Source organism: Nannospalax galili, unplaced genomic scaffold (genome assembly GCF_000622305.1).
Source record: "Nannospalax galili isolate Female #2095 unplaced genomic scaffold, S.galili_v1.0 scaffold213, whole genome shotgun sequence".
Lineage (NCBI taxonomy): Eukaryota > Metazoa > Chordata > Mammalia > Rodentia > Spalacidae > Nannospalax > Nannospalax galili.
The window spans coordinates 3,653,024-3,662,217 of record NW_008335195.1 but is presented as its reverse complement, the minus strand read 5'-3'; the positions used below and the strand labels follow the sequence as shown (position 1 = coordinate 3,662,217).

At 46.5% G+C, this 9,194-nt stretch overlaps 1 non-coding gene across 1 annotated transcript; it reads right to left on the bottom strand.

The window, feature by feature from the left end:
• Positions 1–8,625: 8,625 nt before the first annotated feature.
• On the bottom strand, positions 8,626–8,759 carry LOC115069750. The gene has a single exon (XR_003848985.1). It is a non-coding gene; the product is annotated as a small nucleolar RNA SNORA5 (small nucleolar RNA).
• Positions 8,760–9,194: the final 435 nt, after the last annotated feature.

The window sequence follows — 9,194 nt, the reverse complement described above, 5'->3', positions numbered from 1 at the left end:
CAAACCAAGGACACTGGTCACTCACAAACACGAAAAAATTTACAAGATCTTATATCTTAACTCGGACTCCTCTTTCTCTGAGGGAGGCCTTCAAGTCCCTAATAAAAATAGGCTCCTTAGACAGTTGCTGGCCCATTTTTTGAGACAGAGACCACTTACCTCAGATCAGCAGCTCCTCATGAGTGGTGAGAGTGCAGATCAAACGAGGCGGCGATCCGGCGCAGTTACTTTCACTTTGTCGGAGGCCGTCCTCAAACGTGTACCCGGGTCTGTCTTCAACCGTCTCTGTCTGGCAAGGGTCCGTACCTCGAGCCCCATGTTTAGGCACCACTTGCCTCCACCTGCGGGGACCCTGTACAGGTAAGACTAGAGGGGGACCACTCCCTGAAAAGAAAAACGGGTGAGAAAGAAGAAACGGAGCCCAAGCAAGTCCACGTGTCAAGGGCCCGCTTTATTGAACTGTAAGCTTTCCTTATATACAGTTTGTATTTAGAAGGGGTTGAAGAAGTTGGTCAAAAGGTTACAGCATTCTTATGGGTATGGGAGGGGGACTGAGCAATTCAGCAACGTGACTGACCGCCAGGTGTTCCAAGAGATTACTGCATGACTTATCTTTCCAAGAACTGTTTGCAAGAGGAAGAGAAAGACAACCTTGCCATAAATTCTTTCTCAAGGTTACTAGTGCAGGCAGAATTTCCTGCTTAAGTCAACTGTTTGTAGAGCTATATTATATTTTTTTGGTAATGAATATTGTTTCTCCAGCTCCCGACACTGGACCACCACCTGGGCACTGGAAAGACAGAAGACCTCCTAAGAAACACCCATCTCAAGGTTCTGAACCTCCAATCACATGTCGATTCAATCACCTCCAAAAGTCTTAGCTGTAGGCTGATGAATGCTGAGAACCTTCCCAAAGAACGGGGGACCCAGTTGAGAGGCTCCAAGCCTGAAGCCCACTGGGAAATGGACTTTACAGAGATAAAACCGGGCAAATGTGGTTATAAATATCTTTTAGTTCTGGTAGATACTTTTTCAGGATGGGCTGAAGTGTACCTCACCAAGCATGAAACTGCACAAATGGTCACCAAGTGGCTACTGGAAGACAATCTTCCAAGGTACAGTATGCCGGCTCTTCTGAGCTCAGACAGTGGACCAGCATTCACCTCACAGGTAACACAACAGTTAGCAAAAGTATTGGGGGCAAAATGGAAATTACATTGTGCCTACTGGCCCCAGAGTTCTGGACATGTAGAGAGGATGAATAGAACCCTAAAAGAGACCCTTACTAAATTAACCATGGAGACTGGCAGGGACTGGATGGCTTTCCTTCCCTTTGCTCTATATAGGGCATGAAACTCACCCTACCTGTTAGGTTTAACTCCATTTGAAATCATGTTTGGAAGACCCCCCTCCCAACCTGCCCAATTTAAAAGCTGAATTAATTGTTGAGTTTGATAACTGTCAATTGCTTGAGTCTCTTGAGGTTGTGGCACATGCCCACAAGGACATGTGGTCCAGTCTGAAAGCTATTTATGAGACTGCTCCTCCTCCTACCCCACACAACTACAAGCCTGGCGATTGGGTCTACATCCACAGACACCGCTGCGAGACCCTAGAACCTCACTGGAAAGGACCGTACATGGTGCTCCTGACTACCCTGACAGCAGTGAAAGTAGATGGAGTTTCCGCCTGGATTCATCACACCCACGTCCAGCTAGCGAACCCACACCCAGACCCAGATGACCTTCATCCTCTGCTGATTGCTGTGCTAGATCCCCAAACATGAAAAGTCCACAAGGATGCAGACAACCCCCTCAAGCTAAGACTTTATTGTTCTTAATGGCTTCTATTTTGTCCTCTGGCAATGCTCGCCCTGACCTTCCCAACACTCTGTCAGGGAAACATACCAAGGAGAAACCAGGTGGTTGGCATGGCTGACTGCCCCTTAGTGGGCTGTCGAGAACCCCTAGACGTCATAGTCCTAATAATGTTAACTATTGGACCATATGTCATCAATCGGCTGACTGCCTTCATTAGAGAACGGGTGAGTGCAGTACAACTCATGGTCCTGAGGTCCCATTATCAGCCCGTAGACCGCCTCATTAGAGACCCCAACCCAGACTCATGATTGGGTCATCTCTAGTTACTAGGAGAGGGGGAAATGTGGGACCCTGACTTGTCTAACCGCTTCTTTCTGCTTCTGTAATTTGCTTGGCTTAATGTGGCACTAACTCCATTTTGACTAGCTGTTTCAGGCAAGCCTGGGCATGGCCAGGCATGTTGTAATCTTCAGCTACCACCCCCATCCCGAAAAGCTATAGATCAAGCAAGTCCAGGCATATAGCAGCCTTATAAGGTAAAAACAGAAACTTCTGGCCCCACAGATAACAGTCAGCACATTCCAGTGCCCTAAAGACAGCCCCTACCAATAAGAATCCTCCCCTTACTCAGGGCATAGGACCATCCAATCATTTTAAAGGTCTTCATGGAGAGCCTCATCAAACAGGGTGGGCAAATTTTTGAATCCCTGTGGCAGGCGGGCCCAAGTCAGCTGCCCATTGAAACAAATCTCCTGGTCTTGCCATTCAAAAACAAAGAAGTGTTGGCTCTCTTTGGCCAGAAGCAGGCTAAAGAAGGCAACTTTCAAGTCTAACACCATGTACCAGTTTCTGGAAGGTGGCAAGGAACTCAGGAGAGTGTAAGGATTAGGTATCATTGGATTAACATCCATAACCCACTTGTTTACCTCTCTCAAGTCCTGGACTGGCCGATAGTTGGTTGAATTTGGCTTTTTGACCAGCAGGAGGGGGCTATTCCAAGCTGATCAGCAAGGCACCAAGAAGCCTTGATCCCTCAGGTGTCGGATATGAGGAGTGATCCCCAGCCTGGCCTCCTGGGATGTAGGGTACTGTTTAACTCTGGCTGGTAGGATTCCAGGCTTAAGCTCTATCCAGATGGGGGGGGCAGTGGGCAGCCAGCCCCACACGCCCTGTCTCAGCCCAGGCTGTGGGGAACTCTGTTAGCCAGGTGGAAACCTCTTCCTCTGGTGTAGAGGCCGGTTTGTGATGTAACCTAAACTCATCTTTCAGTTGTAGGGTGAGTACCTGGATCAGGTGGCCTTCTTGGTCAGTCATTTGGGCCCCACTAGGGGTGAAAGGAATGTGGGCTCCAATTTTGGTGAGCAAGTCTCTGCCCAGGAGTGGGTAGGGGCACTCTGGCATGACCAGGAAGGAGTGGGACACCCTTGCCCAGGTCCACTTTTCTTCGGGTGGTCCATGAGTATTGGTTCATGCCAGTAGCCCCCTATACCCAGGGCTTTTTATGTGATAGTTTTCCTTGGGGCTCACTTAATACTGAGTGTTGGGCACTCATGTCTACATGAAAGCTCACGGGCATCCCCTCCACTTTGAGGGTTACCCTAGGTTCAGGGAAGGGATCCAAACCCTGACCCCCCAGTCACTCATTTCTCTGAGCTCGAGAATTTGCACTCCTTCTCAGGCCCTGCCTCGCCCAGCAGGTTTTTCTGGGAAATCTTTCATGCAGTGGTCCATCTTTTTGCAATAGGCACACTGGTTCCTCTGTAACCTTGGTCACCCTTCCCGGGGTTTACTACCTGAGTGTGCAGAGAGGTAGCACAGTTGGCATTCCCATTCATCAGGTGACTTTGTAGTCATAGCCAGAAGGATCTTAGTGAAGTCTTGGGTCTGCTTGGTGCTAGCAGTGGCTGCAGCTCAAGCCTGTTTGTCTTCTGGGCTTTCTCTGTGCTTATAAATCCTCTCTGCCACTGCCAAAAGCTCCAGCAGAGTCTTATCTGCCAATCTATCTAGTTTCTGTAATTTGCGCCTAATGTCAGGCACTGACTGGTTACAAAGGCCAATGTGACTGCATTCTTGTTTTCTGGTGCCTCTGGATTCATGCGTGTATAAGTGAAGATTGCCTCAAGGATCCTATCTAAAAAGGCTGCCAGAGATTCTGTCTTTTCTTGCTGCACATCACTAATCTTAGCCAAATTAGTCGGGCGCCTTGCAGCAACCTGGAGACCCCCCCCATTAGAGTATGGTGGTAGACCCAGAGCCTCTCCTTACCTTCTGCCACATTATAGTCCCAGTTTGGTCAGGTTAACGGGAAGGCTTCATTGATCAGCGCCTGGTTGGTGGTGGGATTCCCATCCACCCTGGGGGATCAGCTTCTGGGCCTCAGTTTGGATCTGGTCCCTCTCCTCAGTGGTAAATAGAGCCTGTAATAGCTGCTGGATGTGGTCCTAAGTGGGCTGATGGGTGAAAAGAACAGATTCTAACATCAATAAGGCTCTGTGGTTTCTCAGAGAATTTGGCTGTTTGCAATTTCCAATTGTAGAGGTCACTGGTGGCAAATGGCCAATATTGAATCTGTTGGTCTCCTGCCTCATTAAGGGGTCCCACTGCCCTTAAGGGAAGGATGGTGGAGTCTGCTGCTGCTCACAGCTGTCCTCTCTGGACCCTCCTCCAAGTTTGGGGAGGGCTCTCAGCCCCAGGGGCCTGGGCTGCCTCAGCCTCTCCTGGGGGCTCTGAACTCCCCAGTCGTGCCAGCAATGTGGGCAAGTGCGTGCAACACACACAAACAAGAGGACAAAGACACTTACCGGCCGGACCAGGCTCAATGCTCCAGGGGGCCCTGTTGGGGGGGGGTCCTTGGGGATCCCAGACAAGCCCCCAAATATTACGCCCAGATCTCACAACCTCCAATGACCACCAATGCAGTGGATCTGTACTGAGAGCCCCGATCTAGGGTGGAGTAGGCTTTTATAGGGAAGTTTCACAGAAGCCCGTGCGAGTGCCAAGCATCCTTTAAAATGATTGGATGGTCCTACGCCCTGAGCAAGGGGAGGATTCTTATTTGTAGGGGCTGTCTTTAGGGCATTGGAATGTGCTGACTGTTATCTGTGGGGCCAGAAGTTTTTGTTTTTACCTTATAAGGCTGTTATATGCCCGGACTTGCTTGATCTATAGCTTTCCGGGATGGAGGTGGTAACTAAAGAGTACAACATGCCTGGGCATGCCCAGGCTTGCCTGAAACAGCTAGTCAAAATGGAGTTAGTGCCACCCTAAGCCAAGCAAATTACAGAAGCAGAAAGAAGTGGTTAGACGAGTCAGGGTCCCACAGAGCATAAACCTGCAGCCCTCCTCTGCACCATGTGTTTTCTTTCTTCTTTCATTGCTGGTGTAGAACTCTGGGCTACCTGTGTGCCAGATGAGTGCTCTCCCACTGAAATTCACCCCCAGCTCAAGGCAGCGTTTTCTAAGCATCAGTTGGACACTCACTATAATTCTAGAAGTTGAGAAAATACAAACAGACCCGTAAGAGAGTTTTCTTGCCCTGGAGAAACATGATCATACTAGAAAGCCAGACTAGTAACAGGAAAAAATTTGAAAACACTACAAGATAACATTTCTGTATATATGTAAGTATGTATTCATTTATTAAATTGCTTAGGCTGGTCTCAGGTTCACTATGTGACCCAACTTCCTCTGCAGTTCCTGAGTCTCCTTGCCTCAGCCTCCTGAGTAGCTGGGATTACAGGCACATACCACCACACCCAACTTCTGCAAAATTATGTTTAATCAGAAACTGCTAGGCAAGTCCAACCTTTTGATATTAAATACAGTGTTATCATCTACAAAGCACATGCTCAAGAGAACTCTCATAGCCATGAGATAAAGGTACTTTAAAAAACACAAAAAATTCTCCTTATCTTTTAAGTAAATTTATGATTTTGTGTTGGCCCACCTGCGTAGCTGTCTGCAGGTTGGACAGATGGCAGGTGTGGTGCCATATTGGGAGACACATTTATTCTTTCTGGACCTCAGTTTCTATGTTAAATGCTTTCATTATCATTGTTTTATTTTGTTTCTAAGCAGAAATATTACTCCCTTATCCTTCGAGTGATTTTGTAATGCTCCAATATAACAATGTAGCTGCAGTTCCAAATAATATTCCAATGTAAGGCATTGTTATTACAACTTATTCCAGGTCACTACAGTTATGATTATTACTATAATATTCAGAGTTCATCCAGACCTGGTGGCACAAGCTGTAATCCCAGATACTCAGGAGAATGAAGCAGGAGAATTAAAAGTTTAAGGCCGGCCTGGGCTACAAAGTGGGTTCAACACCAGCTTGGGAAACATGATTCTCTGTCTCAAAGAGTGAGAAGAGGACTGGGGCTCTAGCACAGTTGGAGAATCCTTGTCTGGAATGCATGAGCCTAAGCTCAATCCTCAGGACAAAAATAAATTGATTCAGGGCCGGAGAGATGGCTCAACAGTTAAGAGCATTGGCTGCTCTGGCAGAAGACCCAGGTTCAATTCCCAATATCCACGTGGCGGCTAACAACTGCAACTCCAGTTCCAGGGGATTCAACGCTCTTTTCTGACCTCTGTAGGCATTGCACAACACAGATGCACCTTCTTACATGCAGGCAATACAATCATACACATAAAATAAAAATAACAAATAAAATATTTTAAAAAATAAATGCTAGATGATGATAGTAGAGAGACAGATGACTGACAGATAATATAGATGACAGATGAATAGATAAGTATATTATCACTAGATAATAGATGATGTCTAGGTAACAATAGATATATGGTTGATCAATGATATTTAATAGATGATTGATAGAGAGATTAGATAGATAGATAGATAGATAGATAGATAGATAGATGTTGATGAATGATAGATTATTGTGGTTGATAAATGGTAGATAGATAATAGATATATGATAGATAGACAGATGATAGAATGAACCTTAGAATTCAAAGGTAGGGAATGGAAGGTCCTGGTACTTAAGGAGCCTCTCCACAGTTAGATAGCTGGATGAGTGAGTGAGAGAGAGAAAGAGCCCCTCAGAGTTCAGAGGCAAGGAATGGGGGTTCTTGGGACTCAGGGAGCCTCTCAACAGAGGAAAGTGCCAACTTTAAAGGATGTGCAGGATTGGGAGTGGGAGGTGTGCAGAAGGAGCCCTGGCTGGTGAAGTAGAGGACAGCCTAAAGGGCAGAGGTGAGGAGAGAGGATTGAAGGCTATGAGGCAGGAGTGGAGAAAGTGTGCTGAGGAAGGATTGTCTGGGGGAAGAAGAGAATCTGTACTTGCTTGGGTGAAAGACTGGCATAGGGCTTATGTCTACAGCAAGAGAGAGGTTAGTACTTCCTTTGTTAAGACTAATGGTTTGGCTAGGCATGGTGGTGCATGACTTGAATCCCAGCACTCCAGAGACAGAGGCAGGTGGAGCTCAGGATCCAAAAAAAAAAAAAAAAAAAAAAAAAAAAAAAAAAAACCCTAAAGGTTTGCTTTTAAAAAAGGACATAAAACTCAGAAATTAAATGTCCTGTGTTTAGCATGGTGAGTGGTGCATGCCTTAAATCCCAGCACTCCAGAGGCAGAGGCAGGTGGATCTCAGGATCAAGGCTAGCCTTGGTCTACATAGGGAGTTCCAGGCCAGCTGGGGATACAAGGAGACCCTGTCTTAGGAAAAAACAAACAAACAAACAAACAAACAACAACAACAACAACAAAACCTAAGGGTTTTGCTTTTAAAAAAGGACATAAAACTCAGCAATTAAATGTCCTGAGTTTAGCTGGGTATGGTAGTACATGCCTGTGATCCCAGTAATCAAGAAATGGAGGCCAACCTCAACTGCATATCAAGTTCAGGGACAGCCTAGAACATATGAGATACAGTCTCAAGTAACAAAAACAAACAAAACATGCTAAGCATTTTAAAAGGTTTCCTTCTCTGCCCCTTCCAAAGCAACATCCTATTCATCAGGTAAGTACATTCCTTCCTCCAGGCTGTTACATCCAGTCCAGGGACTGGCAGATAAACACCCCAAACTCCTGGCTGAATTAAATCCACACTTATCGCTCATCATCACTTCTCCCCAAATCCTTTGAGCTGCCAGTGACCTCATCCTACACAATCAATGGTCATCTCTATGTCTTCATCCTTGACCCCTGCTAAGTTTGTGCCTGGTCCTTACTCATTCTCCATTTCACAGAAACTGTATTGTCTGTGCAGCGCTGAGAACAGATCTGTCTCCAATTCCCAGACAAATAGCTCCAGGATTCTGCCTGTAATGTAAACCAGTGAGATGTTTATTCCCATAAGCACACTGTCCTTTTAAAACACTAATGCTTCTTCGGTGGCTAAAGAGACCTAGGACTTGCATGTCATTAGACATTATTCTAATTAATTATTTCTCCTGCCTATTTTCACCTATGAGCTACATGTGAAGGAATGAAGGGATGCCTGCGTTTGACAGTTTAGATGGAAGATGGGGGAGGCACTCAGGAGGCTGTGGTCAAAGGAAGGGCAGAGTGAGGATGTCAGGAGTGGGCCCACTTTTCATTCTTTTGCTAAAACTCCAGCACATATCCAGACACTCCCCAGCCCTGGGCCCTCCCTCTGACAGCCCCAGGAGGGAAAGATCTCCCCTTCCTTCTAGCCATTTAAAATAAAAATAAGGGCTGGGGAGATGGCTTGGTTAGAAAAGTACTTGCTGCACAAGCTTGAAAACTTGAGTTCAAGCCCCAGAATCCTCTTAATCAAAAAGCCAAGCATGGTGGCACATTTTTTCTTCTTTTTTTGATGACTGTGACCAAATTTATCCCTGAGCCCAGGCAAGGGGTACAGGTCCCATGAATCACAGTGTTTCTATGGCAGCCTTTTAGGTGAATACTTGCTGTTGGTAGGGTAGGCAATGAATTTGACATGGATGCACATGGTGGCACCTTCTTATAACCCCAGCACTGGGGAGGTGAAGACAGGAGGATCTCTGGGGTTTGCTGGCCTACCCAGTGAGGCCCTGGTCACCAAAAGACCCTGTTTCAGAAACCAAGGTGGACAGTTCCTCGAAGGATAAACAAGGTTGACCTCTGGCCTTTACACACACACACATACACACACACACACACACACACACACACACACACACACACACACACACACAAACTACTTTCTTCCAACCCAATCCTGTGGGGCTCCCAGGAGGATGGCTTTGGCTCCTTTCCAGGATAGATCTCAGAGTTTCAGTTGCGACAACTACAAATTACATCTGTCCTCCCTGCCGGCCTCATTCATCCACCAAAAACCACACAGCATGGTTAGCAGCCAAGCCCTACTGATAAAAAAAAAGTGGACCTCATTTAGAAATTT